Source organism: Paramormyrops kingsleyae, chromosome 2, assembly GCF_048594095.1.
Source record: "Paramormyrops kingsleyae isolate MSU_618 chromosome 2, PKINGS_0.4, whole genome shotgun sequence".
Classification (NCBI taxonomy): Eukaryota; Metazoa; Chordata; class Actinopteri; order Osteoglossiformes; family Mormyridae; genus Paramormyrops; species Paramormyrops kingsleyae.
In genome coordinates, this window is record NC_132798.1 from 12031816 (window position 1) to 12039370 (window position 7555).

At 45.8% G+C, this 7555-nt stretch overlaps 1 long non-coding RNA gene across 1 annotated transcript; it reads left to right on the forward strand.

The window, feature by feature from the left end:
* The first annotated feature begins 893 nt into the window (after window positions 1–893).
* Window positions 894–4516, forward strand: LOC111839370 (uncharacterized). Its single transcript, XR_002837086.1, has 3 exons — window positions 894–946; window positions 3705–3800; window positions 4395–4516. It is a non-coding gene; the product is annotated as an uncharacterized lncRNA (long non-coding RNA).
* Window positions 4517–7555: the final 3039 nt, after the last annotated feature.

Sequence of the window (7555 nt, forward strand, 5' to 3'; positions counted from 1 at the left end):
TGTTCTGTCTCTGTCCGTAGTCCTGAAATGTCACCAGAACAAGCTGCTCAGTTCTGCCACTGTCCATGGTTCTGAAATGTTCATTTGTATGGCTGCCCAGGGTGCTGAAATGTCAGCTGAGCAATTTGCTGGCACTGAATTGTGTTGCATTGAAGTTTGCGATATAGAAACATTACCCGATGGAGCGGTATTGTCTTGTGCTATAGCTCCTCACCGAAGCCATCCTGGCCTGCTGTTCATGGGAACAAGTCTCCCTATGTATTGCATCGGGGTGTGTTGCGTGGTTGTGTTTCCTACATAACAATTTGGATGAGGTGAATACACAGTGCCTCTGGCAGGTTACCAAAGATAGCAGCCCTCTAGCTCATAAGTCCTGCAAGCACTGTTGTTCTCTACCCTGACATCAGATATGTAATTAAATCCAGCAAGGAATGATTTACATTACTTCAACTGATGTTTACATCGGCGACATCATTAACCTCATTAATTTTATTCATTAAGCAAACCTTAGATGGTCTAAATGCAAATGGCCTTTAAGGGGAAGCTGTAACAAAATGTTAATTATAAACAAGAATTACTGTATATTATGTATTCATTAAATAACAACAAGGAAAAAATATGTGATCCCAGGTTTATGAAACTGGCATCAGACGGCCCGCTGTGATAGGGGAAAGCTAACATGCCATTTTGGGGACGTTCTCAGCATCTCGAATGTCGATGGAAAACAATGAGGATAAAAAGACAAAACTTGGCGAAGCTTAATGAGAAAGCGGGGTGAGGGGGGAAGTCGTGGGGGGGCACCTCCGCAACCCAGCGCAGACTTCACCTCCCCCGTCCCGTTTTCCAGGGAGAAACAAGGCGGGCTGGAACAGCGTGAGATGACTTGAGGCTGGGGAAGGCTCATCTCAGCAGGGAGGAGGGAGCAGAGGAACGAAACAGCACACAGGTACATCGCTTACCAGGTCCTCTCATCACAGTAGGGAGGGAGTTACTGTGAGAAACAAAAACACCAGGAACGAGGGATCAGTGTAACCAATCTCTCCATAGAATCACAGTCACCTCATTGACCCTCCCAAGGCCTCCTCTCATATACCCGTTAATGTGTCCCACAGCCATTCAGTCATTTGTCGCTCTACATCTCTACATCTGGCTCCTCTTTAGCCCAGTTTAATAGAGCAGTATTTTACCCAGAATTCCCTTGTAAGGTTAGGGTGTGTGTCCTGGGTTGGGGCATGGTCAGGTGACCAGCATAAAGTCCCCCATGCTGTTTCTATTGGTTACCACAAGTCCAGGCCTGTAGGCCCAACATCCACGTCTTCTCCATCTGCTCTCCATGTGATGACGGTGAAGCATCTCTCTTTTGCATTGACTGCTCTCCCCAAGTCCATGAAATCCCAAAACATTCAATAGAAGCTCAGCATAGGTAGCAACACTTACATCTACGCTGGTTTTTTGACAACCGTGCAGTTTTTGTTGTATTATCTGCCTCATTCGTAAATCACTTTCAAGAAAGTGGTCAGCTAAATACTTAAATGTAAATTTAAAGTTCTGGTTCAGTCCTGTCATGCTATGGAACTTTCTTACATACAAATACATCTTTACTTATATTTTATTTATATGACATATAAATAAAAGAAGCATAGGAGTCACTAATATGGAAAGGAAAGACAGAGGAGTGGAAGGCCAGTGCAGCAGCTGCGCAGGGAGGCTGCTGCCATTACAGCCGGCTGCCAGAAGATGTTGAGGGGCCTTGCGGGGAGGGTGATGCAGGGTTGGCTCAGGCAGAACTGGCCTGCTGACCAATCACTGACCATTTACACCAAGTGGTATAAACAAGCATCTGAACTTAAGGGAGGTTAGCACTGCTGCCTTACAGCAAGAAGGTCCTGGGTCTGGTCCCCGTCTGCTACAATAAATGTACATGCTTGTGTTCCAAAAACACATCATTTTTCTCATACTGTCCATCTCTATTCATTCTGTCTATAACTCTGACTGAAGCGTTCTGTTAGAGCTTTAAGTCCCACCCCCGATGAGCCCAGTGTGCTCTGATTGGTCAGCTTGCCCTGCACGTTCCACCCCTGTCTTCCAGTCTGCATGCAGGTACACAGCCAATAAGGATTGTGTTATGAGGTGACCTCACCTTGTCAGGGAAGTAAAGGCTGGAATTCCAACAAGGTGTTCGAAGCAGATAAGAAAAGTGCAGTTTCTGTAATGGGAGTTACTCCCATCGGTGGGTACTGTGGGTTTTCACAGACCGTTTACATGCATATAAAGCTGTATAGGATACTAAAAGAAAGGGAAAAATCTGAAAAGCATTGATTCAACAAGATGTCAATGTAATGAGCTCTCACACTTACTCTGGGGTCAAATTGACCCCAAATGCACATGTCAGGTGACTTCTCATAGTAACATAATTATTGTAGGAGCTTGTAAGAGGAAGGGAAATGACTGAAACATCCAACGACATATTATCTGGAGGCCACACCCCCTATTCACTCTTACTTTCATCTGATTTGCTATTAGTCTCTTACAAGCGGAATGATGAAGAAGAGGTTAACTGCTGCATGTGCGTAAGATCTTTGAGTGGGACGCTGTCCAGAGGAGCTTCATCCTGTTGTTTTTTTTCCCTTTTTATTTAATCATGACTGACATTCTGTCCACCAGGAGAAACACAGGCCATTTACTTCATATGAGATGTCCTTGTTTTCGACGAGTACTCCAGCGGCTGAATTTTCTGACATTTCAAGCATGGGCGACATTTCACCGAACGGCTCCACGTCAATCTAAACAACTTACCGCGACGAGAGCCTCACCCATTGCCGAGCCTCGGCGAGAGCATCGCCCCCACACCGCTAGCCACAGGGATGGTGTAGCCGCTTTCAGACAGCAACCTCCGCACCAGGATTCACAGGGAAGAGGCAAGAAGAGAGTCACTTCAAAAATAGACCCCAGAGACGAGCGCTTATTAAAAATAGAGAGCTGACAGGTCAGTGATTGATAGTGGCCCAGCAACGTGGCGTGCAACGCAGACCCCCCCACAGACCACCTGGGGGCAGCGTGCGCTTAGCATGGCCTTCCATCCGCACGTGTGGGTTGCGGATGCTGACAAAGACATTAAATATCAGTTAGTCTAAAATTTAAACTTTTTAGTATGGAGGAAAAAAAGCACAATGTCTTTCTTGCAGAGCACATTTTTAATCTTTGTTCACGGAATAGTCCTTCAAAAATAAAAATTCCCCCTTAAACGCCTTTTCCTTCGTCACGTTTGCCAGCTGCCTCCATTTACATTCCAGCAGCGTTGAAACCTCTCACGTCTCTGCCTCTGTATCTATAATAATCAATCAGTTATCACTGTTTCCCACTGTGATAAATATTAATTCATAACACATTTGCATTATGGCAATGGAGTCAGTTACATAACTACTTATCCAGATTCACTAGGGAAATGCAGTAATATACCAGTATGAAAGCCGTATTCAAAACAGCCCAGCTGGAAAAGGAATGTGCGTGTGTTTAATATGGGAGAGCGGCAGGAAAGCCCGTGTTATGAGAGGCCTGATCCAGTCACAAGGGCCACAGAAGGCGTCATTCTGTATCACCGCAGCATCTGTAGCCGTCAGCTCTGGGGACTGACAATAGCTGACAACCCGATGGACTTTTTTTCAACGTGTTTTATTTTATTTTTATTTTTTCTTTGCCACCAGACTGAGACAAAGCTATCCATCTCTGATAGCATGGAGGGGAGCCTCATCAGTGCAACACAATGTGATTTTTCCTGCTGGGAAGGCAGAGAAATGAAGGTAACCGAGAAACATAATACAAACATGCGATATCATACGATAACATATTGCGTGATGTTTGTGTCGGCGCCATTGTGCTCTCAGCACTTTCAGCTGTATTATACATTATATCTTTATATATTGTCATTCCCAGCATAGTGCCCCCAAAGCATTTGCCCATAGCATCCTAAGGTTATTTGTCACACCCAGACACATCAAAGACTAATGGTGGACAAATGGGGGAATTCAATTTGGGGGCGGGCAGGAGGCAAAAAAAAAAAGCTGGGTGTGGATTCAAACCACCCCCCCCACCATGCCATCAGGCAGAGGACGCTGGCCCCCACCAGGCTGAGGGTGCTGTTCTCACCAGGCAGGGGGGGCCATCCCCACCACGTCGAGGACACTGTCCCCACTGGGCAGGGGGCGCTGTCTCCCACCAGGCAGGGGGCGCTGTCTCCCACCAGGCAGAAGCTGGGATGGATAGGTCTTGTCAAGTGGAGGACCTGTGATTGGTCTAATTAGTATCCAAAAAAAAAAAGTAACAAGTATTGCTTAGGTTGTGAATATTCATTGACAGAGATGAGCCTCAGTAAGTTCGATATGTTTCTTCCTTAGATCACCATTCTGCTGTGTCAGAAAATGAGAATCTCCAGCATCTCCATCCTCGCCATTGTCAGATGCGAATCGCTGAATTTTCTTTCAGCAGACGGTTGTCCCTAATTTGCTCTGGAACCCAGAAGTACCAAATCAAACAAATGAGCCCACTGCGGGAGGAACCGTCGCCGGGGTCGTCCCATCCCCCGTTCACAATTCCAGCTTTGTACTTCCCTGGTACATGTTGAGTGCTTTGATTTAAAAGACCACAGTGGAATAAGGCCATTATGTTCCAACAATGAGATGAGAGCTAAAGCTCCATCCAAACATCCCTGGAGACCATTGACAGCACGGTCCCACGCCGTCCTCCAGTCTAGACGCACATGCAAGTTTTCCTTTTTATCATCGAGACTCGTACAGCCCTGATAAGCACCAGTGTGGACAGGCTGGCAACCTGAGAAAAACCACTGTGCTGGAAAGCTAGCAGCTTTTTGGTTTGAAATGAATGAAATGCTACTTTATTTGCCATTTGTATCAGTACAAGTATTAGGATGCTCTTAAGCCAGGGGTCCTAGTGCAGCATCAGCCGGCATGAGGTGCCCCCCGAGGAGGAGGGGGGGGGGGGGTTAAGGGCCTTCCAACATCGAAATCAGTCTGCCACCCCTAGGATATAAACCAGCAACCTTCTGACCACGGACACACAGCCACACACCTCCCAAGATATGTGTGTTTTAGAACATATGTGTGCATTTATTTTTAAAAATAAATGCTCTCCCCTCCATTTTACTATTTTCATTTCCCCACAGCCGGTAAATGCTCTCTCCTTGGTTTTATTGTTTTTCTTTTCTCCTTGGAACCGATGAAAATTCTGCATTTAAATGACTTTCCAAACATTTTGTACCTGCATTTAAAGCCTAAAATGCTCCGAAAGGAAAAGGAAGCAAACTTTGCCTATTTTTAACTTAGCTTGGAATTCCCGAGAGCGGCGCGACTGCAGTAATTTGCGTCTGTTTGCTCTCTGAGTATAAAAGCACTGTATAGAATATCAGTGATGGATGAGATTTTAAATCTGTGTTTCATGCCCCTCAGTTGCTCTGACTGCATCTTTAATGTGACGCAGTTTCTGTTGTTTACAACTCCAGTTGCTGCATTTATTTCATTTTTTCTGCAAGGTCTTCGCAAGGTCTGTGTGAAGCAGTTTGTTTTTTTTCTGTTTTTTTTTTCTACAGCTGGATAATCACAGTCACATACTGAGAAATCAGATTAAATGAGGTAAAAGTCTGAGACTGTTATTACAAATTATAGCCCCCCCCACTACCCCACTACCCCACATCTGGAATTACACACGCCTGTAATCACATTCAGTTTTAGGAAACATTCCTGTAATATGAGGTGTGCCTGAGTGAGCCGGGTAACTGTCCTAATCTGCTCAGCCAATCGGCAAAACAGATGGTAATGAGATGCAAAGCGAGAGACGGCTCATCTCTCGAGCGTCAAATTACACATTCCTGTTATCTCCGGCTCTGGACATGGCGGGGAGGGGGAGGGGGAGGGGGGGGGGGGGTTCCTGACCTCAGGTGATCGACGTGAGTGTGTTCTGGGCCACATCCGAGAGCCGAACATTCCATTTTGGTTGACCGTTCAGTGTGACGTCTTTTGTATGACTTCAACTATCACTGCATCCTCGCTAATTCTAGCAAGACCGTTTGCCTATGTATATCTGAGAGTTCCTGTCCCCTGGCAAAAACTATTACGTAAAAAACAGCGCCTGTCTTCCCAGAAACATGCATTAATCACATTCCTCACAGGAATTCATCCACTATCAAAAAGACACAAGGGATTGTTGCTAGAGACTATGAAGGTTGTTCACTTGGCCGCCTTGAGTTCTAGCCCCCAAATCACACGGTTTTCATTGAACAGCAGGGAGAGGGGATGTAAATAAAGCAAATTAATTATAGCTGGGGAATTGGGTATTGTTGTTGACACCTTTTAGCAATTTTGCCACATGTTTTTTTTTCCTCCTTTTTCCAGATTCTATTTATGTGTCATTAATATTATTATACATCTATTATCCAACCACTCATCTGTGTCAAGGTCATGATCGGTATGGAGCCTCTTGCAAGCATCATACAAGTACAAGGCTGGGGTTACAGGCTGGACATGATGCCTGTCCGTCGCAGGGGACACACTCATACACACACACACACACACAGACATAGTCTCATCCCTATGGGCAATTAAAAGAAGCCAGCTAGCCTGACTGCTGTGAGAGGAAAAAAGGGAACATTAAGAAAGCTCATGTCATATGGGAAGAACATGGAAGCTGAACACACACATAGTGGAAGTGGGATTCAAACCCGCAACCAGGTCTGACAGTACAATACTGTCCATTGCATCACCACTGAACCCAGGGTTTGTTTTGATTCATTCATTTTCTTTCTTTCAATTAAGATACTATTTCATGTAAAATATTGCTGGAAATATAAAGTGTCCACAAACTTCATCCCATTGTACCGAGATACAGGGTAAGGAGGCAGCCGACTCGTATGATTGATACATTTCGAGCAACGCCACGCGTAGCAAGCCAAAGCAGCTAATGGAACAGCATTTCCTAGCTCATCGGAGTGGATCCGAGACACGGGCAGTCTAATGACGAGTCCTGCCTGAGCCTCACCGCGGTTAAGTGATCTCTGCGCAAACAACGTGATTTATGGCGTTTGCCAGCATCCTCCACAGCTGCCTGGACACCGACAGTCGCATCTGTCTTAACCCGCTCTGTGTTGACATGTCCTATGAGCTTGCACTTACATATAATGCAGCAGCATGGGCCGAGGGGGCGGTCTTACCACCAACGGCCCCTAGATATCTACTTTATACCCCAGTAATATTCCCAATATCTCTTTGAAACACCGGCGGTCACTGTGGAATTCGTTACAGCCTTATTACTACCAATGCAGTCTTTGGTGCTCACCACTAACACAAACATCAATCCCTTTAATTTTATTAACCAAATGTTCCTAGCGGAGGAATGTTCCGGAGGAGAGCCACACAAACATGGGGAGAAGATGCAAACCCCACACCCGCACAGAGCCAGGGGTGCAAGGCTACAGCGCTAAACACAGAGCCACAACGCCACCCGCTGACACAACCCATCTCTGCGGAATTCCCCACTGGTACCCCTG